General features: G+C 47.7%; 1 protein-coding gene across 6 annotated transcripts in view; it reads left to right on the forward strand.

The window, feature by feature from the left end:
• The window catches only part of HLCS (holocarboxylase synthetase), a 1,696,783-nt gene that overhangs the window by 30,082 nt on the left and 1,642,599 nt on the right, over positions 1-24,102 (forward strand). For 3 of the 6 annotated variants that reach the window (XM_069636105.1, XM_069636101.1, XM_069636109.1), the window contains exon 1: positions 3,403-3,493. The exons of the other annotated variants lie outside the window; for them this stretch is intronic. The gene's annotated coding sequence lies outside the window, so the exon portion shown is untranslated. Of the gene's footprint in view, positions 1-3,402; positions 3,494-24,102 lie in introns of those variants that run through there. 6 annotated transcript variants of the gene reach the window in all.

A 24,102-nucleotide genomic window follows, 5' to 3' on the forward strand; every position in this document is an offset into this window, starting at 1 on the left:
GAGGCACTATATCCCCTAGTTTCTCAGTCTGCAGGCTTCTAAATTGTTGGATACAAATCGCCTCATGCGTAAGGGGGATGCTCACACGCGGAAGAGGGCCATAGATGGGGAGAACCACTGACCCTGTCCTGTCATGTTCGCCAGCCGATCCCACGCCCTCAGAGTGATTGCCACTGGTTGTACTTCCGTTCTATCTTGGCGTTCCCAGGCGCCCCAGACAAGTCCCCGCAGGTCATCCGGACGGGCAAGGGATCTCTCTAGGGACGTGTGAGGTAGGTCCGTTGTGGGGGTCCACCACCAGGCTGCATATTGTGCCTGTGCTACAAGAAAATACAGCAAGAGATAAGGTATCTCAAGACCTCCCTGGGAGACAGGTCTATATAAAACAGCCAGAGAGAGGCGGGGGCGTCCACCGGCCCATATCAATGTATTCATCATAGCCTTCACTTTGCCCGAAAGCTCGCTGGGGGCCAGGGTATGCCCAGGTATCGGATTCCCTGCGGACACCAGGCGAAGTCGCCACCATTGTCCTGGGGGGATACACACAGAGTAAGGGGAAGGACTTCTGACTTAGTCCAATTGATCCGGAGTCCCGACAGAGCCCCAAATCTGGAGATTTCTTCCATCACTGCTTGTAGATTTATTTGTGGGTATTTGACATATATTAACATGTCGTCTGCATATAGAGTCACAATAGTAGTGAGAGAATGAAGTGTTATACCCCTATGTGCCTGGTACTCCCTAAGGACACACGCCACTGGCTCGATGGCTGGGGCAAATAAGATAGGAGAGGGGGGTATTTAGAGAGGAGCCGCGCTCTGGGTCCAGCCAACCCAGCGCGATCCTGTCCAAATAGTGAACTATATCGTCATGCCCAGCTCTGAGGTGTGTAGAATAAGGTTCTGCGTAATATTCTCGGAATATTTGATTAATTTCCCCTGAGTCCCTAGTAGATTCCCCGTCCAGGGTTTTTATTTCAACAATAGGGATATGTCGTCGCTCCTGCCTGATGGCCCAAGCCAGGGTTTTACTGGGACGATAACCCTCTACATATCGGGCAGCGGTTATAGGATCGGCGAGGAAACGTTCCACGCTGGTTAACAGGGCGTGGATCTCCTCCCGCTTAAGGTCCAGTTCAATCTGGAGCTCCGGGGAGTCCCTGACCGCCTGATTAGCCTCCAATTCTTTTAGCTCTTTTTCCCTAGAGGCTAGAGATCTACGGATACACTTCAAAACCCCGCCCTCTTGGGAGATACACCATCCCCGGTTAAAAACCTTGAAGGTCTCCCACACTACCCTAGGGTCTGGGACTGAGTCAGTGTTAATTTGATAGAACTCAATAATGGCTTTACGTATATCCTCATGAAAGGCTACGTCTTCCAGGGCGCGTGCCCTGAATCGCAGGCGAAGGAGTCCAGAGCGGAGTGTCGGGCCAGTGAAGTGTATGAGAACTGGTGAATGATCAGAAAGGATTCGGGGAAGAATCTGTGCCCTGTGGGCCACCCGGGCCAACTCTGGGGACAAATATAAGTGATCTCTGCTAGAGGAGCTCCCATGAGCCCCCGAGTAGTATGTATATTCCTGATCATCCGGGTGAATATAACGCCACACATCTATGAGAGCATAGTCCGCTGCGATGGACCTCCACTTCTGAGCTGCCCTTGGAAGGGTAGTTTGTACCGAGGAGGATCTATCCCACTGCAGTGAGAGTGAGTGCCAGGTTATCGTCCCCTCCGCCGCCCAGACAACCTCATAACCCGGAAATGCGCGGAGATGCTCTGAGCAGGTTTGGAAAAATTCTGGGCAGTTGTAATTAGCACCGTATATATTGATAAAGAGAACGGACCACCCGCTATCTCCCCTGCAATCAGGATGAACCGACCCTCAGTGTCCACCTTCTGTGCATGCAATCTGAACTCCAGAGAGCGGGGAATTTAGATTGCCACTCCGTGGGCGTGAGAAGTATATGATGAACCATATCAGTGAATACCCCAGCCCCCCAGAGGGGGGGGGGATTTGATTTTGATCCCTGTTCAAGTGGGTCTCCTGGAGACTCAAAACATTTACAAAGTGGTTCCTAGCGAGGTTTGCAAGCAGTCAGGTTGTTTTACCATTTGTAAAGCCCTGGATATTCCAGGTCAGGCATGTTATTCCAGTACTGGTGTGAGGACCAGACCCCTGTGGGTCCGTCAAGTCAGAGCCGAAGTGAAGTGAGTCCCAAATTTAGGATCTGATCCTGGTGAGGATTCTGGGAGTGAACCAGCCTTTCAAAGAGTATTGGGTGTAGCAGTAGTAATGAGACCTTGGTACTTTGTTCCCCCCCACTCCCCACCTCCAAGTGCTGTGTTAGAACAAACAAAGAACTGCAATCTTTCTGTCCACCCCCCACCCACGCCAGAAACCCCAATATACCGGCTGATCCAACCCTCCCCCAGCCCCCAACAATGAACCCCAACTTTAACCATAACAACTTTGCCGCTGGGCATGGGGGGAGCCGACGGCTGCAGAGACTCCTTTTAATCAAGAGGCCAGTTACCACATGTATTGATTGGCATTAATAAACCTTGTGGTCACAACCGTTACCAGAGGCTTGGCAGATCCTGGCCCCAGGGAAGTCTATTGATACAAGGAGTTGATGGCCCGCATTATGATCCATTCATGTCAAGGAGAGCCCCCCCAAGGGGCCGTCGGGATTCGGAATTTCCGCAGGGAAACGTTCTGCCGCTTCTGGTGAGGTGATGACCCTAAGTTTAGCTGGATATAGCATTGCATATTTCATATCTTTTTTCCGCAGGATGGTTTTGGCGGTTAAAAATTGTTTTCTCTGGTCCTGAAACTGCTGACTGAAGTCAGGAAACAAACAAATCTTTGCAGACGCCCCCCCCCTCAGGGTCCTCTTCTCCCTCGCCGCTCTAAGCAAGGTGTAATCCTGACTGTCATATCCTTAGTAAATATGACAGAGGGACTGTGCCTGTAGGCTTTGTCCACCCAGATCTATGTGTATGTCGTGCAGTGAGCATTGGAAAATGTGTGTGGATTAGCCCCACACATTTTCCGGAGGCTGATCTACCATCATTCAATATCATATAAAATTTTAAAAAAAACAACCCAGGCGAGCGCACACTAAACGTGGGGATGGTCGAATTCCTCACACCTTGTTCCACATTAATAACTCCAAAGTTAGTAATGTCGGTGTTACCTTTTTACTTCCTCCTTCTTGAAAATGTACTCCGTTAAATGCTTTCCAGTGGGCAATTGAAGCCCCCATCCCCGCCACCAATTCCGTTCGACGCAATCAAAATGTTATATTTCCTATTGGTTGAAAAGAGTCTGTGCATTTCAATGAACTGAGTTCTTGCATTTCGTTTTGTGGTGGCCCTTCCCCCAAACACATGCTTTCGCATTTAAAAATAATTTCAAGTGTCTTTCACTTTCATTCTCCTGGAAGGTGCCCCTGCCTCGTGGGCTCGTGCTGCTGCCCGCTGGACTGCAGGTAAGTCGTCCTGGTCTCACAATGCCGGTTTTTCATACCGTGCCCCCCTTGACATACTTTGGGGCTCCCTGGGGGGGTTTGGGAGGGCGGCCAGCCCACCAGTTTGAAGACCACCTCAGCAGGCAAAGTGTGCCAGACATGCGCTGTAAGGTAGCAGGAGCGCGGCGTGTTTTGGGAAAGCTGTTCGCATGGATGGCGAAGTGATCTCTCACTGAGTGGGTTTCGCCTTCGTTTGTGTAGCCCAATTAATTCCAGTGTGAATTTAGGATTGTCCCGTGACTGGACAGTGGCATTAAAACCGAGGCTTGTTGTAGCTGTGAAAAGTTGCCATCTCCTGTGTAGTGCATGAATGAAAGAAAGTCCCGAAGGAGATCCACGTGCTGCGGGACTAAACCGAGAAATGTGCTTCTGGCGGGAAACTGAATGCAACCATTTGGGAAAGGATCACTACTGGATGATTTGGAAGTGTAGGGTTTTTGTGATGTCTTCATGCATGGGCCTTTAGGGATACCACAGCAGCCAGGCACACAACACCATGGAGCTAATCGAGCTTCAGCCCCCTCCACCCTCCCCCCCCCCCCAATGTGAGCTGAGGGGCGGGACTGAAGCCCGAGTAGCTCAGTGGCGTCCACTTTTCTGTTAGAGAGGGAAAGAAGCCTTTCCTGAAACAGGCGACTTTAAAGTTTTACTGTGTTTGTGCAGAAAAATGTATTCGCCCAAACGCAGCAAAACTTTAAAGCTGCTAGTTTCAAGAAATCTCCTCCAGAGGTGGATTTCTAAAGGGGATCCCTAACGGCGGGGGTCCCCTGCTGGCCCGTTAGGCCACGCCCCCTTGATGAGCCCCGGCTCAATGGGCTACTGGCACCACTGCCAGGCAGTCTTTTGTAGAGATCAGCACCGGAGAGGGTGCTGATCTCTGCATTTATTTTCTATAGGCTTGCCTGGCAGGGGACAGCGCCTCGCCTATTTAGCCTTAATGGTGGCGCTGCCCCTCGCCAGCTGGGGAGGGGCAGCGTCACCATTAAGGCTGAAAGGGTGAGGCCACTGGAAGCAGAGGCCTTTTTCCTAAAGACTGAAACTCCAGTGAATGCTCAAGAGCTTCAGGATTTAGAAAACAAGGCCTCTGCTTCCAGCCGCTTCACGTTTCTCTCCATAATGGTGGTGCTGGGCCACGGGCATCTCTTGCTTGAAGGGATGCCTCGCAGGTGTGGCACCACCCTTATGGATGAAAGGCATTTTTTTCTGAAGCCTGAGGCTCTCGCACACGAGCAAGAGCTTCAGACTTTAGATAAAAATCCTTGTCATGTAGTGGCCGGGGTTGCCAGGGGAGACTAGTGAGCCTTGGCAAGGCCCCGCCTCAAAACGAGATTTCGGAGCCTGCTGAGCCACTTAGAGCCCTGGGGATCCCACAAGGGCCGCGGTGCGGGTGGAGTTTGTAGGTAGGGCTGGAGTGCCAAGGGGGCGGAGTTCCGAGGAGGCAGAGCTGGCAGTTGGACTCAACTGAAAGGAAATTTTCAAAATAATATTTTTTAAATGGTGCAATTTCTTTCAGGCTACTTCTTTCCAAACTCCACACTGCACATCAATGGTTAATCCCCCTCACTAACGTGAGATGGGGTTTATATTCTATTAAAGGCAAGGAGGCAAGTATTATGCATTAATTCTTTACTTCTGACACCACAGCAGCAAAAAAAAAAACTTTAACAAATAAAAAAAAAATTGTTTAATTGAAAACTGAACAGAACAGTAGTCCAAGTGAATAATCCCAATCCAACATGGAGGCTAGGTCATGCCCTGTGTGTAACCAATAGGCAGAGGCCTACCCCCATATAAATCCATTCCTCCAATCCCAACTCCTCTTCTGCAGCTGCATCACACCCCTGAAGATGAAACACTGTAGCGCGTGGACATGATCCACCACCAACCTAGAGGAATTTGAGCATCGGGACGATAAAGGCCTCTTCCTGACTGGACCACCTCACCACCTCACTCGGAAGCTGTATGTAAAACAACATTAAAAGGGTGGGTGGGCGGCATAATGCTCCCCTCCTTGTCTTTAATGGAATCTAAACCCCCTCTCACGTTAGTGAGGGGGATTAACCATTCTATGTCAAGACAGGAGGCTTCGTATTATGCAAGTTTAAAGGCCTTGCATCACATTAATTGCAACATAACCAATACGTGTGTGGTAAAATGTTTTGAACGTGGACTCTCTGGACCAATCAGCTGCTTTCAATATCTGCTCTAAACTACCCCCCAGGAAGACCCTCTAACGGAATGGGGACCAAAAGAGGAAGTGTCAACCCGTGCCTCCTTCATAATCCACCTAACCCACCTGGCCAACGTGGCTGGGGACACTGGTTTGTGAGGTTTCTTATAGGAAATAAGCAGCTGAGAGGTATTAGGAGGCTGAAGCCCCTCTGTCTTTAACTCAAAACATTTTAAACATTGAACTACACACAACTTTGGATTTTCCGGGAAAGCAGGATAAGAAATGGAGGAAATCAAACACACTAGTTCTCCTGGAAACAAAGAAAGTAACCCCCTGCGGGGCGAACACCTTGTTATCAACATCCAATGCCTTGATATCCGAAACTCTCAATGGAAATAAGGCATAACAACATGGCTAACTTGGAAAAAAGTTGCTGTAAATTCAAATCATCATTATGAGGTCAGGAGTGAAACAAATCCAACACCATATTAACATCCCATAAAACAGAATACTTAGCTTTAGGAGGAACCTTGATGCGACTAGACTTGAGGGCCTTGCGCACTAAGAAGTGCCTCCCCATGGGCTCCCCTTTTACCAACACATGCCCAGCTGAAATGGCTGACCTGAACCCATTAATAGGTTTGTATGCCTTTCCTTCCTTAAATAATTCTACTAGGAAATTAACCACATCTACTGGAGGGGCAGACACAGGATTGAGGTGTCAAGCCACACACCAGCTATCCCCGCAGCTCCAAGTTGAAGAGTATCCTGATTTGGTAGAAGCTGCCCAGGAATCCTTGATGACTCCGATAGAGTCCTGCGAAAGTCCCTGGAAGCACCAGGAAGAGCTGAAATCTTCCAAACCATAAAGGAGAGATGGCCCCAAAAGATCAGCTTGTGACGGAGACCCGCGGGGTACTTTAAGAGCTGAGGGTGGAGAGGAAGAAGACAAGGAATACCCACCGCTAATTCCAAGAGGGATGGAAACCACACCTGAGAGGGCCAAAAGGGGGTCACCAACACCAATGTCACAGCCTGTCCGTGCACTTGAACTAGGACCCTGGCTATCATGGCAAATGGGGGAAAGGCGTAGGAGAGGGGGCCCAACCAATCTTGTAGGAAAGCGTTGGTTGCTAACGCACTGGGATCTGGACTCCCACTGTAGAACCGGGGAACCTGACTGTTGAGACTGGAGGCAAAGAATCTACTTGAATTGGACCCCAGAGAGACAAGATTTTGGCAAATATAGCTCTGTCCAACATCCAACCGCTCCTGTCTTGGAGATGTCTGGAATTCCAGTCTGCTACTGCATTGTTGACCCCTGGCAGATACTCCGCCTTCAACAAAATGTTCCTGTCTAGGCAAAAATGCCAGAATTCCCTCACCAAATACGCTAGGGCCTTGGACCAAGCTCCCCCCAGATGGTTTATGTATCGAACCACTGAAATATTGTCCATCCGAAGAAGGACACAGCAATTCCCTTGATCCTTGAGAAGATTCTTGACTGTAAAGGAACACGCTAACAACTCCAGACAGTTGATATGCAACCTCTTCTCTAAGTTCGACCACTTTCCGCCCGTGGACACCTGCTCTTTCCTGGCATCCCAGCCAGCTCTGCTGGCATCAGACTCCAGAAAGACATCCGGAGTGGCCCAAAATTCGCCCTGCCATTCCAGGCATCCATGTGCCGGAGCCACCACAGGAGCTCTGACTTGGCTTCGGGAGACAGAATCACTAACTGAGAGCAAGATAGACTCCTGCAAAGGTGCTTGCCCTTGAGCTGTTGTAACGCTCTGTAATGAAGGGGGCCAGAAAAATGGCTTGAATGGAGGCTGACAACATCCCCACAACCCTGGCTAACTGCCTGAGGGAGACCTTTCCTTTCTTGAGAAGGAGGCAGATTTCCTTCTGTATTTTGGAAAGCCTGCAGTCTGGAATGGGGAGGATGCACTTCCTGGAATCTATATTGAAGCTCAAAAATTGGATGCATTGCGTAGGCTGAAATATGGACTTCTTCGCATTTATAACAACGCCTAATGTCTGCAACAGAGAAACTGTCATGGCGAGATGAGTATGAAGAATATGAAAACTCTGGGCCAGGAGAAGCATATCGTCCAGGAAAATTATTATGCAGATCCCTTTGGACCTGAGGTGAGCCATCACCAGCATCATTAGTTTGGTGAAGCACCAGGGGGCGGACGAGAGACCAAACGAAAGGGAGGGAAACTGCCAAGTGCGAGACCCCCATTGGAATTGTAGAAACTCTTGGGGGGGAGGAAAGACTGGCACTACCAAGTACGCATCTTTGAGGTCTATCTTGACCATCCAATCTGCTGGGAGAAGGGTGTCCCTGAGGAGATGAATTCCCTCCATCTTGAAGTGGTGATATACTACAAATGAGTTGAGGGCTTGCATGTTTGTGACTGGGCGAAAACCCTCTTTGGGCTTCGGGACCAGAAATATTGTGTTCAGGAACTGGGAGGCTCTGAAGGACTCCGGGACTAATGCCCTCTTGAAAATGAGGTCCCGGACCTCTGCATATATTAGGTTCTGCTTGTCCTTGTCGAATACCAGGGGAATGGGAAAAGACAGCTGACAAGGGGGGAATAAAACTCTATGTGAAAACCCCTCACTGTCTGCAACACCCAAGGATCGGACGTGAGTGCCTCCCACTGGGGGAAAAACCTGGCCAAACTGCCCCCTAAAACTTTGAGGGAAGAAAACTTTAAAACACATGGCATTACCTGGAGCTGTCCTCATTCTACCAGTATCCCTGCCAGCACATCCTCTCCAGTGGAATCCCCTCTGGGGGTAGAACTCAGCTGGGCTCCCCGAGCAGAGGAGGAATTGTCTGCCGTTCTAGACGCATACTGTCGGAGACGGGGGGGTAGAACTCAGCTGGGCTCCCCGAGCAGAGGAGGAATTGTGCGCCGTTCTAGACGCATACTGTCGGAGACGGGTAGAGCCCTCGGTGAAACGGCCAGAGGAGTGGGATCTACCTCTTCCGGCCCTATCAAAAATGTTGGGGCAAAAACCTTCTTTATGTTGACCCGAACCTTATCTAAGGCAGTGAAAGTGTGCACATAGGCTGACAAATCCGTGATGAATCGATCACCAAACAAATTACCCTGGGCCTTAGGCCCTGCCTCCCCTTATGCCATATCGGCTAGCTTGGAGTCAAGAAGCATAAGGAGGGATTTACGCCGCTCCTTTGAAATGGCGGCGTTGGCATTGACGAGCAGGCAAACCGTCCTCGGAATTCAGCCCCGCAGGGCTTGCATGTCAACAGGGGAATTGGAAAGCGTAGCCTCTTCAGCCATTTCATCAATCTGTATCACAGGCCCTAAGACGCCCAACAACTTGCCCTGACAGCTCCTCCAGGCTTTATCAAAACCCTTTTTGGGGTCTTTCCCCTTCTGGGACAAAAAGGAGACCATGGATTGGTCAATTTCCAGGGTAAGGGCCAGTTTGTCTGGGACCACTGGCCTGGGACACTCGGAACATAACTTATTCCTGTCCTCTTTGGGTAAGGGGTGCCTAGCCCAATGATGCAAGAATGTGGACACAGCAATCGGGGGGTGCCACTCTGCTGACCTTGGATGCTGAAGGAAGGACAGGTCAAAGAACGGAACCCCCCCAAAATCCAATAATGGGCCCTGAGACAGAACTACAGGGACTCCTTTTTTTCTTCCGTCTTTTTGGAGGAGAGTCTGAATCCTCTGAACTGTCCTCAGACGATATAGTGGCCGAAGGGGCATTGTCGGGAAGCTTTGAGTTATCTAGCCAGGCAGAAACTGACTGGGATTGTTGCTAACCCCCCAATTTACACTTTAGACCCCTCCCCGGGGGGGGGGGGACCCTGACCTGGAGTTCTAGACGGACTGAGTTGTCCTTGTAAATGCATAGACTTCTTGGCACACTTACGGGGAACATGTACTGGCCTCTCTGAACTCTCCTCAGAGGAAGGGTGATAATCAGAGATTTTATTAATAAGCCTATGAAAGGCCGAGGCCAACGAAGAATTTAGGTCTTGAAGGGCAGAGTCTAGGGACGTTTGAATCACGTGTGCCACAGAAGGCTGGGAAGGAAGGGACGACTCCCCTGAAGCCCTGCTAACAGCTTCATCCCCCAACCTCTAACTTTTTTTGGAAGGTCTCACTTGGGTGCTGGCATCGGCTGAAGAGGGACCCTCTGACCCCTATTAGCCATGATCAAATCAGTGTAATATGTATTGAAATTAATAAATTAATCTAATTGGAAAAACAAACAGAATACTTGTGACAGAAGAAATTGGAAGCCCAACTTAGCAGGCACGGCCCTCGCTGACAAAAGAGGGGAAAAAACGCTGAGCAGGCGAAATTACAGTAGCTGCTTAAAAACAGCAAATGAGGGAAATGATGCAACCAAAACACTGAGCAGGCGAAGTTACAGTAACTGCTTAAAAGCAGCGAGTGTGGGAAATGCTGAAAACTGAACTCCTCACACAGTCAAAGAGCAGGCGAAGCCTGCAGCCGAGCAGGTTTTCTACGTGTGGTGTGTGGGCGGGCCTCTGACTTCGGGAAAGCTTCCCGAATCGAGGGACAGCCCGGCCCCTTCGCGCACACCAAACAGTGCCGCGCACGTCGGGCTTGAACGGATTATAAAATTCTTTCTGCTCGGAGGCGGAGCTCACACCCTGGGCGACCGCGGCTAACAAAAGTAAAAATAATGTAGCGGTCGCACACGGCAAAGGTTATTTAAAAATAGAACACTATTTCAAGGAACCTCAACCTGAAGGATAAAGTTGAATGGCCATGTCATACGCTCTGAATAATTAAACATTTAGAAGCTAAAAAAACACGATAAGAAGTATTCAAAGTATGACTGAAAGTACTGACTGCAACAAAGTACACAACTAGGAAGGAGTAATTTAGCTTGTGGCGTCAGCAACAAAGGAAGAGGAGTTGGGATTGGAGGAATGGATTTATATGTGGTGGGCCTCTGCCTATTGGTTACACACAGGGCATGACCTAGCCTCCATGTTGGATTGGGATTATTCCCTTGGACTACTGTTCTGTTTCAGTTTTCAGTTGAACAAACGTATTTATTTGTTAACGTTTTTTTCTTTGTTGCTGTGGTGGCAGAAGTAAAGAATTAATGCATAATATGAAGCCTCCTGTCTTGACATAGAATTCCACTTTAATTGGTTTGGGGATCCATAGTCCAAATGCACCGACTCTGGGTGATCTTATTGTCCTCTAGGTCAGTAGTTTTTGCACGGAGGGGTGAGGCCGCCTGTGACCTGCTGCTCGTGTCTGGTGGGTCTGGCGGGCCGCGCGCGAGGAGTACTCCTCGTGCGCGGCCCGCCAGACCCACCAGACACGAGCAGCAGGTCACAGGCCGCCTCACCCCTCCGTGCAAAAACTACTGTCTACATGGATAGGGTAGAGGGACCGTATTAATGCAGACAACGCTGCAATAATAACAAAGAGGGCACTCACCCACATGCCCACAATTCAAGCCCTGATGAATGTGGTTTAACTACCCCTTACCACAGAAACCGGTCGGCTATGAAATGACCTGACCTAGAGGACAATAAGATCACCCAGAGTCAGTGCATTTGGGCTATGGATCCCCAAACCAATTAACCCCGAGGGTCCCACCTTTACGAAAGAATCGAGAGAGAAAGATTCACCGAAGAATATCCCTTTTTCTTCTTTTTTAACACTTCTGCACCTGTCTGATAGAGAAAGCAGCAGACACATGGCCCACTCTTTATGTGGCCCAACATGTGTTTTTTAGCACGACACAATGCACTCACATATGCTTGAAAGCCAAGCTAGAGACACATGCTCACTCGAATCATCCTTTATTAACAAAAAAACTGTGTGTTTCCTAAGTGTGACTATTGAATTGGGCAACCCACAGTAGGCAATCCCAAAACGGTCCTTGTTGTTATATATATAGTGGTGCACCCAAAACACTGTTGGTAATTCAGTGCTTTTTTAGTAAATTGGGGGATCCATAGACACGCTCTACAGTAGAAGGCTACCAGGGTAGCTCAGCAGGTTGAAAGACAGTTGCAGAGATGTTGTATATTCAAAACTGGTTGTTCATCGAATTACTTTTTGCAATTCCTTATAAAAAATCAAGTGCTATAAAATGTGTTTGGCCAGGGGATGGGCCAGGGGATGGGTTGGGCTGGTCGCTTGCTTATATTCATGGCAGAGCTATTTCTGCCCTTGTACTGAAAATCGCACCGATGAACCCACAGTTTAATTTCCTAAAAACTGCTGTCAGCACAACAGAAGCATTTATTTGTGATTAACCAGTTTGACAAGCATAGAACATCTTTATAAATATAACCTTTGATAAAACACAAAGGGGCACACAAATTACAGAGTATGTGTGGTAGTCCGACAAAAAAACAAAAAACAAAGAAAACTAGTGAATACAAGCCGCATTTTTCAGTTTGGAAATTAGTTTTGTTTTTCTATGGAACTGTGAAATGCACATTTGGAAAACAATAATGTGCCCAGCATGCAGAATGCCTGCTTTCAACAGTGATGCCCCCCTCCCAGTTATATTTATGGCACATTGATTCCTGTGGTGTTCCTTTCAGGCCAGAAGAAAAAAAACAGGCTAAGCGAATAGAGCCTGTAGATACGCGAATGACAGCCGGTGAAAGGAGCGCAACGCAGATTAGATCACTGAGCCCCCAGCTTCCCTCAGCGAAGCTGGGGGCTCGTTATAGCCTGGTTAGGGCAGAGAGATCCGGCCAGACATCTGATGCCGGATCTTGGACCCGGGAAGAGCCGGCCCATTGGCCAGCGCTGCTCACCTCTCTGCCTAAAAAAAGTCAAATGGACACATCACCCCCCTCCCCACGGATGTGTGCGAACATTATATGTTCTTTCACATCTGAGGGGAAAGGGCTGATGTGCACACTTGCTTTTTGTTATGCAGAGACGTGAGGAAAGCCTTTTCTGAAACTAGCAGTTCATATTAGCTCATTGTGTATATATGTATGCAAGGAGTGTTTATGAAATGCATGTGTGAATGAATGTGTTTGAATTAGTGTATGATGTATGGGGGCTTGGTGTGCATGTAAATGAGTGAGTGTATGGTAAATGGGATGTTTAAATGAGTGAGTGAATGTGTAATTGTGTGTGCGCCTATGTGTAATGCTGGACTGCTACCATTTGATACTTGGGCCCCATGGCAGTCAACCCTTGGAGTTGAACAGAGGCGGCAGAGCCTCCAACTTTGCCATGCCCATTTTCTAAAGTGGCCCTCCCATCACCAGCTATCCCCCACCCCGAAATGTAGGTTTAGTTGCGCACATGATAGCAGCCCCATGCCACCCGCCACAGGGACCCCTCAGATTGACCTAAAGCTTGCATATGTATGTGTATTTGTATTTTTATTGATTTATAGAGTGCTTACGCCAAAGCGCATAAAACAAACAGAGGCAACAGATGATACAATGTTATGGTAGAACAGCAAACAATAACTGATGGGGGAAATAAGTTAATTAAGCAGCTAGAGTCTGTGCTACGATGGGAGCCAAGCAGGAACATTTTTAGTCGGGTGCGAAAAAGGTGTAACGAGGGGGAGGACCCAATATCAAGGGGAAGGGAATTCCAAAGTTTAGGAGCTAACAGAGAAAAAGAGCGAAAGCGAGATTGTGTGCAAGGGGGCTTAGGAGAAGAAAGAAGAAACTAATTATCAGAGCGGAGAACCCCGGAAGGAGCCTAGAAAGTAAGTAGAGAGGAGCGGTAAGGGGGGCAAGACCATGATGGATTTGAAGACAATGGTCAGAAAAGGAAACAATATCCCGATTGTCAAATTTAATCCGTGAGAGAGAGTGGAGAGATGAAGAGATTGAAGCTCGGAGAGAGATCCGACAGTGTGCGAACAGCAGTATTAAAAATTAAGCATGAAGGAGCAGGACGGTAACATGGGAGACCAAGTAAAGCAGAGCAGTATTCAAGCCTGAAAACACCAGTGTCGAGATAAGGAGCTTATGCGATGATATCATATTTTATTTCTATCGCGCTCGTACACAAGTGTTTCAGAGCGCGACAAGGCAAGGGAGGGGAAACGGGAGAACAAAACAGCGATCTTACTAGGCCCAGTGACATTGAGAACGCGCAAGTGCATGGGAGAGGAGGAGGCGAAAAGTGCATGGAAAGGGGGAGGAGTGGAAAGTGCGAAGCAGAGGAGAAACAGATAAATAACCATAAATAAATAATAGAGGCAACAAACAGTGATAGTGCAGCCAGCAATTTGCAAGTGCTAGGTTTAAGGCAGCAGACAGGGTAGGTCTGATAAGTGCAGGAAGAAAAAGGGGGGGCTGTATGGGTACAGATACAGACCCCAGTGCAAGGGGTGGCCCGGAGGCAGTGCGGGAAGGTGGCAGGGAGAGCAGGTACCTGGGTCCGAAGGACAGAGGGTGGCCAGGTGCACAGTGCCAAGAGAGAACAGATCAGCAGGGGAGAGGGGGAGCGAAGGCAGAAGAAAAGAGGAAGGTCTTGAGGTGCTTCCGGAACCAGAGATGGTTCTCCTCAAGTTCTAGACTGGCAGGGAGGCTGTTCCAGAGGGAGGCCCCAGCCGAAGACAGATATCTACCCCCAGCTCGTTTCTTTGAAAAACTACTGACCCTGAGGGAGTTGGAGGTAGAGGAGCGAAGAGCTCGAGAGGGAAGGTATTTGCGGAGGGATAGCTGAAGGTATTTTGGACCCAGGCCCCAGAAAGCCTTGTGGACAATGCAGAGGGTTTTGAATTGAATCCTTGCATCCATTGGGAGCCAATGGAGAGATTTCAGAGCTGGAGAGATACGATCCCAGGGCTTGAGGTCAAGGACAGGTCTTGCAGTCCTGTTCTGGATTAGTTGCAGAGGGGAGAGAGTAGAGGCAGGTAGATTTAGAAAGAGGCTGTTACAACAGTCCAAGCTAGAGAGAACCAGAGCTTGGGATACCAAGAGCCTCTGGGGGAAGGAGAGGAAAGGCAGAGTACCTCTGAGGAGGAGCAGTCAGAAATTTGACTTTTTAGAGACCTCAGAGATGTGGGCGGAGAAGGAAAGGGTGGAGTCAAAGATGACCCTGAGGTTCTTAGCCTCGCAGATGGGGGTAGGAGGAGGGCCAAGGGAGGCCGGCCAGAGAGTGAGGGGAAAGGATGGTGAAGGTGTGCCAATGAGGAGGATCTCTGTCTTGCTGGCATTCAGACAAAGATCATTGGCGGCACACCAATCTTGAATGGCAGTTAGGCAATCAGAGATGAGAGAGGGAGAGGAGGTGGCAGAGGGCAGCCTGAAAATGAGTTGAGCGTCGTCAGCGTAGCACTGAAAATTTGAGCAGAAAGTGACAATGCAGTGGGTGAGAGTTGGCAGGTATTGGTTGAAAAGCCAGGGCGAGAGGTTAGACTCCTGGGGAACACCACAGGTAGAGAGGAAGATAGATGAAAGGAAGGACCCAAGTTGTACCTGGGAGGGTCGATCTGAGAGGAAAGAGGTCAGCCAGGCCAGAGCCTGATCAGTGATACCCAGGTTTTCACGGAGATGGTTGAACAGGATGGTATGGCTGACCGTGTCGAAGGCAGAAGAGAGATCGAGGAGGATGAGGACAGAAGGAATGTTAGAATCAAGGTTGGAGAGCAGATCTTCACGGATGTTCGGGAGAGCAGTTTCCCTGCTTCTGGCAGCTCTGAAGCCAGACTGGTGGTCATGGAGACAGCCAACAGAATTGGAATTAAGGTTAAGCTGAGAGATGGCCAACTTTTCCAGGAGTTTACCAAGAAAGGGAGTAATGGAAATTGGGCGATAGTTAGCTGGACAAGAAGGATCAGCTGTGGGTTTCTTGAGAAGAGGATGCACAAAGGAGTGCTTCGGAGGGGAGGGGAAGGATCCCGAGGCAGAGGAGTGGTTGCAAAAATCAGCAAGGGCCGGAGCGAGGGTGTCAATGTGGTCCTTGATGGTTTTAGAGGAACAGGGATGAACCTGTTTTGACGAGGCTTTCATAGATCGGACTTGTCTAGCCACCTCGTCAGGGGAGAAAAGAGGAAAGGACGAGAAGGATGGTGGGAGGGTGGCTAAAGGAGGGTCAGCAAGCACAGATGGAGAGGAGAGAGGAGCGGCGTGGGTGGAGAGGGTGTACAGGATGTCATGGGTTTTTGAGATGAAGTGAGAGGCAAGGGCATTACAAAGAGCCAGGGAGGCAACAGGAGGGATAGAGACTGCAGCAGGGTTGGTCAGCTCCTTGCAGATTTTAAAGAGTTCGGTCGAGTTGTTAGATGCCGCAGAGACACGAGCTTGAATGTGGACTCTCTTCTTGGTGAGGACAGAGAGTCGGTATTGCCTTTGTAGCAGGCGACAGGCCAGTTTGTCAGATGATGAACAGGAAGTCCTCCATTTCCTCTCAGCTGCCCTACACTTACTTTTAAGTGTAGCTAGGTCAGAGTCATACCAGGAATTGCACTTGGCTTTGGACTTCAAACGGCTTTTAGTAGCCTTAAAAGAGCGGAAGGGCCTAGCCTAAAGAGTTGATAGCTGAACGATTTAGCAATGGTAGTGATATGAGATGAGAAAGAAAGAGCAGGGTTAAAGATCGCCCCCAGGTTGTGGTTGCAGGGCTGAACGAGAGAGAAGAAGCAGCAAAGGAAGGGAGCAGAGGGGGACAGTGGAGGATGGGAAGAAGAGAATTTTAGTTTTTGAGGCATTTAGTGAGAGGAAGTGAGTACTCATCCAAGATTTGACAGCAAGAATGCAGGTGAACATTTTAGAATGAAGGGAGTCTGAAAATGAGGAAAAGAAAAAAAAGATCTGAGAATCATCTGCATAGAAGTGGCATGGTAACCCAAAGTAGGAGATAAGAGAAGAACGGGGATAGTGTAAAGTGAAAAGAGAGGAGTGCCAAGGGCACAGCATTGGGGATCCTTGTGCAAAAGAGGACAGGAAAAGGAAGTGCTACCAGACCATCAAACCGAAAAGGAGCGGTCACGGAGATGGAAGAGAACCAACGTAGAATGTCTGCGTATGGCCGTAATCACATAGGCCCATTATCCCATTTTAAAAGGGGGGTTACATTCATTTTCGGGTACACTGCTGTATGAACCCCCGGTGCAGCAGATTTTGTGAATTTGTTTGCATAAAAAAATACTTTCTGGTCAGAATTACTTGCAGCTCTCTTAAGCTTCCACAAGATGTGTGTAAATTAGGCGGTCTAGTCCTGTTTTTTCTTTGCATACTTGAACCTGTAGCCCCGAATTTAAAATAGGAAAAACAAAACTACAAGACCCACAAGGCTATAAAAGAAAGGATTGGATGAATGCACCTTTTAACTGGCATTAATTATTAATATCAAAGAAGTAAAGAATACAAAATAATGTTTGTTTTAGCAGTTACAAATATTTGCATTCACTTAACTGTGCACCCATTTCGAATGGGATTAAAGTTTTTATTCCCTAAAACATACATTTACTTCCAACTTCAAAAAATAGGGAGTAAAATACTGTCACTCGAAAATTCTGCCTGGAGTCCTTCCAGGAAACAAGACCCTTCTACCTCTATAACTAAATTATGTGTGCTCAGGAAGGTAGAGCGACATATGCTGTAGCCCCTTGGTAATGTTGGGAATTTGGAAAGGTTCGAACTTCGCGCACCATACCACTGACTGGGGGGTGGACACATCATCATCATCATTTCTGTCACTTTCGCAAATTGCTACAAATATTACAATATTTATGGTAAATGGGATAAGTGTTACATTTTGGTTATTTTGTATTATTTTGTCTGGAGGCGATACATTTAAAGATCTGCATGCGTGCAGAAACATAACGATTAAACATTGTCGCACAGAGGTCCCCTCCCACACAGGTGAAGCAGGCGAGCAATATGTGCACATGGAAATTAATTGTATGAACGGCGGTGATGAGAGGAATCATAATAGGTATAAATGCACACATAATGGTTTACATGCATGGGAAGTATTTTTTGAATTTCGTAAAAGTTATGAAATATATGAGGTGTGGTTGCTCTGTGTATCATGGGTCTTCGTATTGTGGATTTATTAGAAGGGTGTTTTCGTAGTCGTGGCAAAGGCTGCAAAGGCCGGTCAGCAGTCAGGGAACAGGTTTTCGTAAGTTGGTCAACAAGGTGGCTGCAGTCAGTTTGCAGATGGCTCAAGTGCTGGAGGGCGAAGGCAAGATATGATATGATATGATATATTATTGATCTCTGGTAAACAGGAGAGCTCATTGTTGTAAAGGAAAGGCATCTTGTGAACTCACAGGGGTATTTGGAACAGGTGGGTTCTCCCAGGGCACTTTCAGAGACCAGTAGTAATACATTTCAGGAGAGTGATTGTGTTGTCCGAGAGTGGGCGGAACTCATGTGAATAGGGAAGGTTAGTAGTCATAAAAATCGGACAACGGACAGGTTTGGGCAATGCGGTTAGCAAATACGAATAGGTGAAAAGGGAATCTACATGTCTTTCTCTCGTCTTCATGCGCTTAGGTATTTTTAGGGCAGGTTTGTGTGCATCATTAATAGGAATTCTGTTGTTGAGTAACTAAGAGGCAAGGCTGGAGAGGTTTTGGGAAAGGGTGTGTTGGAAATGCAAACCTTGTAATTATACGTTTCTAGGCAATGGGGTTATAATGTCTGTGTCCAATGAACTGTGTGGGTTTAGATTTCTTTGTACAGGGCAACCAATCATGTTTGGGGGGATGCCTTTGTAACGGTATCTGGGGGAGTGTATTAACTGTTGCAAACTGTATATAATGTGTTCTTTGTGTGGTTCAGGCAGACCAGGGTTTGTGTGACTGTTAGGTGTCATCCAAGCCCCCTCCTAGCCATTTGTACAATAAACTTGCTTTATGGACAAAAATCACACTTACTAATTCTAGAGGTAGGCTTAATTTGGACAAAGGGCAGGAGCTAAAGCTCCACGCCTACAATTTGGCGAGCAGGCTCTCGGAAAATATTGGGGGTCTCCTGTTCATCCAGCTCGAGTGTGGTCCTTCTTTGCGGGGACCAGCTTGTGCATGAAAAAGAATTGGTTTGCAGGCACCAAGAGGCCTTTGTGGTCCCTGAGGCGGAAGTACCGCAGCCCACCATTGAAGCAGAACCGATTGTGGGAGCACCAGTTCGGAGCGCTTTGAGTTTTCAACGTCCACGCAATTTCATCTTTGTTAGGTAAACCAAGTGGGGTATAGTAGGAGAAAAAGGAAACATTTTTTTAGGTACGGTACGAAATGTGTTTGTGGGATTAGAAGGGACTAATTAGGTTGAAGAGTGAAGGTGTTTAGGAAGTGTATGAATCGTTTATGTTGTTACATTTTTTATTAGCTAGTTTGTTATTTTAGAGGTGTAGTCTTTCAGCGCAGTGTGTTACTATTGGGGATAGTCTCGATACCCTTCAGGTTGCTTGTCTGGTTGACTGGAGCCCTCACTTTAGAGTGAGGTGGCATTTTATGGTAAGACCACCCGTAGATAGCTTTCTGAGGCATATCTTGGTAAGGCCTTACTTGTACTAATAGCGCGGGCGGACCCAGCACCTTGAGTTTCTTGGTTAGTCTAACGTAGTGTGGGTCTCCTCTGGTAGTTTTGGGGAAGATGGCTCTGTAGTAGAAAGGGCCATACTAGTGAAAAGAGGAAGAGATACAGCAGTGCTGTAGTGGAAAACGTGCTGCTCCTTCTATGCTCAAGTGAAGGTGAAATCTCAAAGAAATGGAAAGGATTTGGTCCAGCGTGTTTTAATAAGATGTTGTCTTTAGTGCGCGGTGGAGGAATACATAGTTATTTAGGCGGTTAGAAAGCAGTGAGTGTGGAGAGTGAGTGTGGGGAAAATCTTTTAAGGGACACAAAAGGAATTGTTGGGTAGAAATGTTTCTGTTTACGGGTTGGGTTTTCGAGATTCTTTGGGATTTTTGTTGAAACATGGACACTCCATTGAATCATTTATGTCAAGTGCTCCCTGGACATAAAAAACATTTTTTAAAATATCATTGGGAATGGTTGAGGGAAACGAAGGGCAAGATGTCTAAACCATCGCCTAGTGAGGGGTCCTATGATAAGGATATGTTGGAAAATCTGCATACTTTCTTAGGGACCAAATATAAGGGGTCGAAATTGGACAATAGACTGAATATCTTGGAGCTATGGAGGTTATATGAGAAGGGCGGGAAGGCCCAGAAGGTCGCGGCTATGGAAGAAGGGACGAGGAAGGAAGGTGTAGGAATTTGTTCTTCACCGCCCCCATATGGGTGCTATCCTTTGTCGCCCGCAGAAGGGTATACAAATCCAGAGTTTGAACCTCATATATTTTTCTTTTTTTAACAAATATCTTTATTTTGGTTGCACACATGAATCCAGAATACAAAAATAGATCTTACATTTCACAAGCTTAGACATAATTACACACAAGTTTTAAGGCACTACACAATGTCACATAATTTCACAAACCTCATCTCTTTCCCATGGCCTCTTCCCCCCCCTCCACCCATCAAGAGGCTTCAAGAGTTTTGCAGGAACAGTCTTGCCAGTTTAGGTTTATATGTCACCGCTGGGAACTCCCGATCGTAGTCCAGGAAGGGAGCCCAAATGTCCGTAAATTGGTGTAGACAAACTTCTTTGGCTGCCGTGATTTTCTCCTCCACCAAAATATCCCACAACTTAACCCACCAAAGAGGCAATAGCGGTCCTTTGGGAGATTTCCAACATCTAGCGATTGTAATCCAGGCCACCAACAAAAGCTGAGATATTAGTTTAGCAATTCTCCCAGACTTTTGATAAACCTCTACCACTGGCGCACCCAAAAGAAGAACCTTAGGGCTCATTGAGAGTTTGGTGTGGGTAACCGCTTCTATTATGGAAACTACCTCTTCCCAGAAAGAGTTGATAAGCGGGCAGTCCCACCACATATGAAGATAAGATCCCTATGCTCCACACTTCCTCCAACATAAGCACTAACGTGTTTCTTGGAAATGGTGTAACTGGACTGGGGAGTAGTACCAGTGCAACATGAGTTTCAAGGCACATTTGTTATTAGTAACACATTTAGAGGACGTATAGTTCCTAGCCCAAATGTGTAGACAAAACCGGTCCTCCAGTGATCACCCTAAGTCATCCTCCCACTGGCCTATATACCGGGGCTGGTTCACCAGCATGTCCCCTTGAAGGACTTTGTATATCCTAGAGACACTTTTACCCTGGATGCCCTGCTGAACTGTCAATTCAATGGCGCGCAGGGTGCGTGTGGCCCCCTGTTTCACCAATGGCTGCGTTATCCAGTGCCGCAGCTGCCCATAAGAAAATATATCCGCTTCAGAAAGCTGAAAGGCCATTTTGCACCTGTCAAAGGTATATGGTTGACCCCCCTCCAAGAGTTGGGATAGCATTTGCAAGCCTCCCATCCTCCACTTCCTAAAATCCCCTGGCTGCATCACTGAGGAGAATGCAGGGTTATAAAAGATCAGGGAATTGGGACTTAAGCCTCCAGGGACCTTTTTCCGCCGTAGTGTCCATTCCCAGGCTTTCAGCCTCACTCTGGTAGAGCTGAGGAGCTCCGGATGCCAATGTTTCTGCGCCGAGTGAGAAATAAACAGCAGGGACTGAAGAGGAAGTGGGAGTCTAGCCTGTTTAATCGTAGCCCATTTGGGAAGGGGGGCAGGAGAGGTCCAAGCCAGGACGTGTGAAGTCTGTGCCCCAACATAATATTTATAAAGATCCGGAACCCCCAGCTTGCCCAGTCGGTACCACCCAACATCACCCTTCTGGGAATTCTAGCCCTCTTGCCCCGCCGGACAGACCACAGCACTTTACGTTTGAGACGTCAAGAAACTTTTGCGGGACGTTCACTGGTAGGGACTTACACATATACAGGAATCGGGGGAGCAAGTTCATCTTGACCGCTATAATTCGTCCCAATAACGAGATTTCCTGTGCTGCCCATCTCTCCAAATCCGCCTCCAACCTTTTAAAGAGAGACGGGAAGTTAGCGCCAAACATATCTGGTGGAGAGGCGGTAATCTGAACCCCCAAATACTCTATCGACTTTGTCTCCCACCTGATAGGACTACAGGACTGCAAAGCACACACTTCCCCTCTGGACAGACCCACCCCTAGTGCTACTGATTTACTGTAGTTTATCTCAAAGCCAACTACTTGCCCAAAGGATTTTAATTCCTCCAACGCCTGACGGAGGGAGACTTGGATGTTGATTAATGTGAGTAACACATCATCAGCATAAAGGGATACCTTATGCTGAGAGTCTTGAATCTTGATCCCTTCGATGGAAGGGGTTGTATCAGAGACGCTGAGCCAGTGCCTCCATAATCAGGGCAAACAATAATGGGAAGAGGGGGCATCCCTGCCAGATCCAACAGGTAAGGGGGATAGGAGATGAGATTTCTTGGTTTATTCTTAACAAGGTATTGGGTGAGACATAATTGGCCATAATCATTTTTCGGAAGAGAGGGCCAAAGTGAAAAGTCTCCAAGGTCAATTCCATAAACTCCATCGAATGCCAAAACAGCTAATTTCCGTGATTAGTGGTTATAGTTTCTACTAAGTTTAGAACCTGCCGGATATTATCTCCTGTTTTCTTCCCCATGACAAATCCTGATTGATCGGAGTCGATAAGTCCCGGTAGTATTGGAGCTAGAGGATCAGCCAAGACCTTAGACTAAATATTCGCATCAATGTTTAAAAGGGAAATTGGCCTATAGGAAGCTCATTCATTGAGGTCCTTATTAGGTTTCAGTAGCAAAATGGTGGTGGAGGATTGCATAGAAGGGGTTGAAGAGCCTACCTCCCTAAAAGAGTTGAAGAGTGCCTTTAGTGGGACAACTAACTGGGCTCTAAATATTTTATAAAATTTGGTCGAAAACCTGTCAGGGCCCGGGGCCCTAGATTTCAGGGCCTTAATAACTGCGTCCACCTCTTCAACCACTATCAGAGACTCCAACACTGTGTCATCTCCCCCTGAAGGACCAGACCAGAAAGGGTGGCTCCCCACACATACTGCTTCTGTCCCTCCAATGAGCGAGGGGACGCCTGCATGGTTTCAATGAAGTGGGTTTCTGCTAATCGCATTTTCTCCTTTTACCCATATTTTACAGTTCCCTGCTGATATCGTAGCCCAATAATCATGTTGCGCCTTCTGGTTTTGACCAGTTTCGTTACCAAGAGCTGATTGGCTTTATTACCTTTAGCGTAGTAGCCCTGTTTGGTCACCAGGAGAGACTGTGCTGTGTCTTCCACACAGAGAGCTTCCCATTTGTTCCTGGCAATTTGTAAGGACCAGTGAAATTTTGGGGCCCACTCTTTCTTATATTTCCCTTCATGCTCTAAAATGTCCTGTTCCAGCTGACTTCGGGCCTGCCGTATACGTTTATAAAATGCAGCGGAATGGGCTATCAACTCCCCCCTAATCACTGCCTTTATAGCGTCCCATGTGGTTGCTGTCGATGTAAGCTCTGTGGGGTTTTCCTGAAAATAGTTCTGGATGGCTGTGGCTATAGAATCCCACGGGGCCATATCATTTAAAATTGGTTCATAGAGCCGCCATGGTGGCTTAGAGCCAGAAGAAGGGTCGCAAACTCTGCCGGTTAACTGCACTGGGGCATGATCTGATAATACTCTAGCGCCAATAGATACACCATCTACGGTTTATAGTCAAAGTTTCGTCGAATACATAGTTTAAAAATGCAATACTTTCGAAACAAAAGGATCGAGAAAAAAAAATTAGAATGCAGGTTTTTTTTTTTTGGGGGGGGGCGGGTCCCCCCCAAACTACCGTTTTTTGGGGAAAAACCACTAATCTTTCCTATACGAAACCCCCCAAAAAAATACATTAAAAAAAAGCATTCACATTTTTTTTCCTCAATCCTTTTGTTTCGAAAGTATTGCATTTCGAAACTATGGGCCTCATTACGCGGTAGGAGGTAGCCATGGTGCTACTAGCACCATGGCTACCCCGTTACCGCATTCCGGGTCTGGGTTCCCGAAATAGGGACTTACCGGGCCATTCCAACCTTGGAGGACCTGGTAAGTCCCCATTCTGGGAACCATTCCCCATTCCCATTCGAGCCCCCATAGGGCTCAATGGGAATGGGGATGGAGCTAATAACGGTACCGCAATTTGCGGTACCGTTATTAGCTGTGAAGTCCCTTAACGGGTCCTGTCCTAAAGGACCTCGGAATAGGGTGGTAAGGGGTTACTGGTACCGGTGCCCTTACCAGTGCCGGTAATCCCTTACCACCTACCGCGTAATGAGGCCCAATGCATTTGAAACTTTGACTGGACACCCCATCTACATATGACAAAAGTGGGGGAGATGCCAGCATTAGATCTATATGAGAGGAAGAACGGTGGACATGGGAAAATAAAGTAAAATCCTGTTCCCCTGTAATTAATAC

The sequence above is a fragment of the Ambystoma mexicanum genome, chromosome 7p (genome assembly GCF_040938575.1).
Source record: "Ambystoma mexicanum isolate Mex_15411 chromosome 7p, UKY_AmexF1_1, whole genome shotgun sequence".
In the NCBI taxonomy this organism is placed as follows: domain Eukaryota; kingdom Metazoa; phylum Chordata; class Amphibia; order Caudata; family Ambystomatidae; genus Ambystoma; species Ambystoma mexicanum.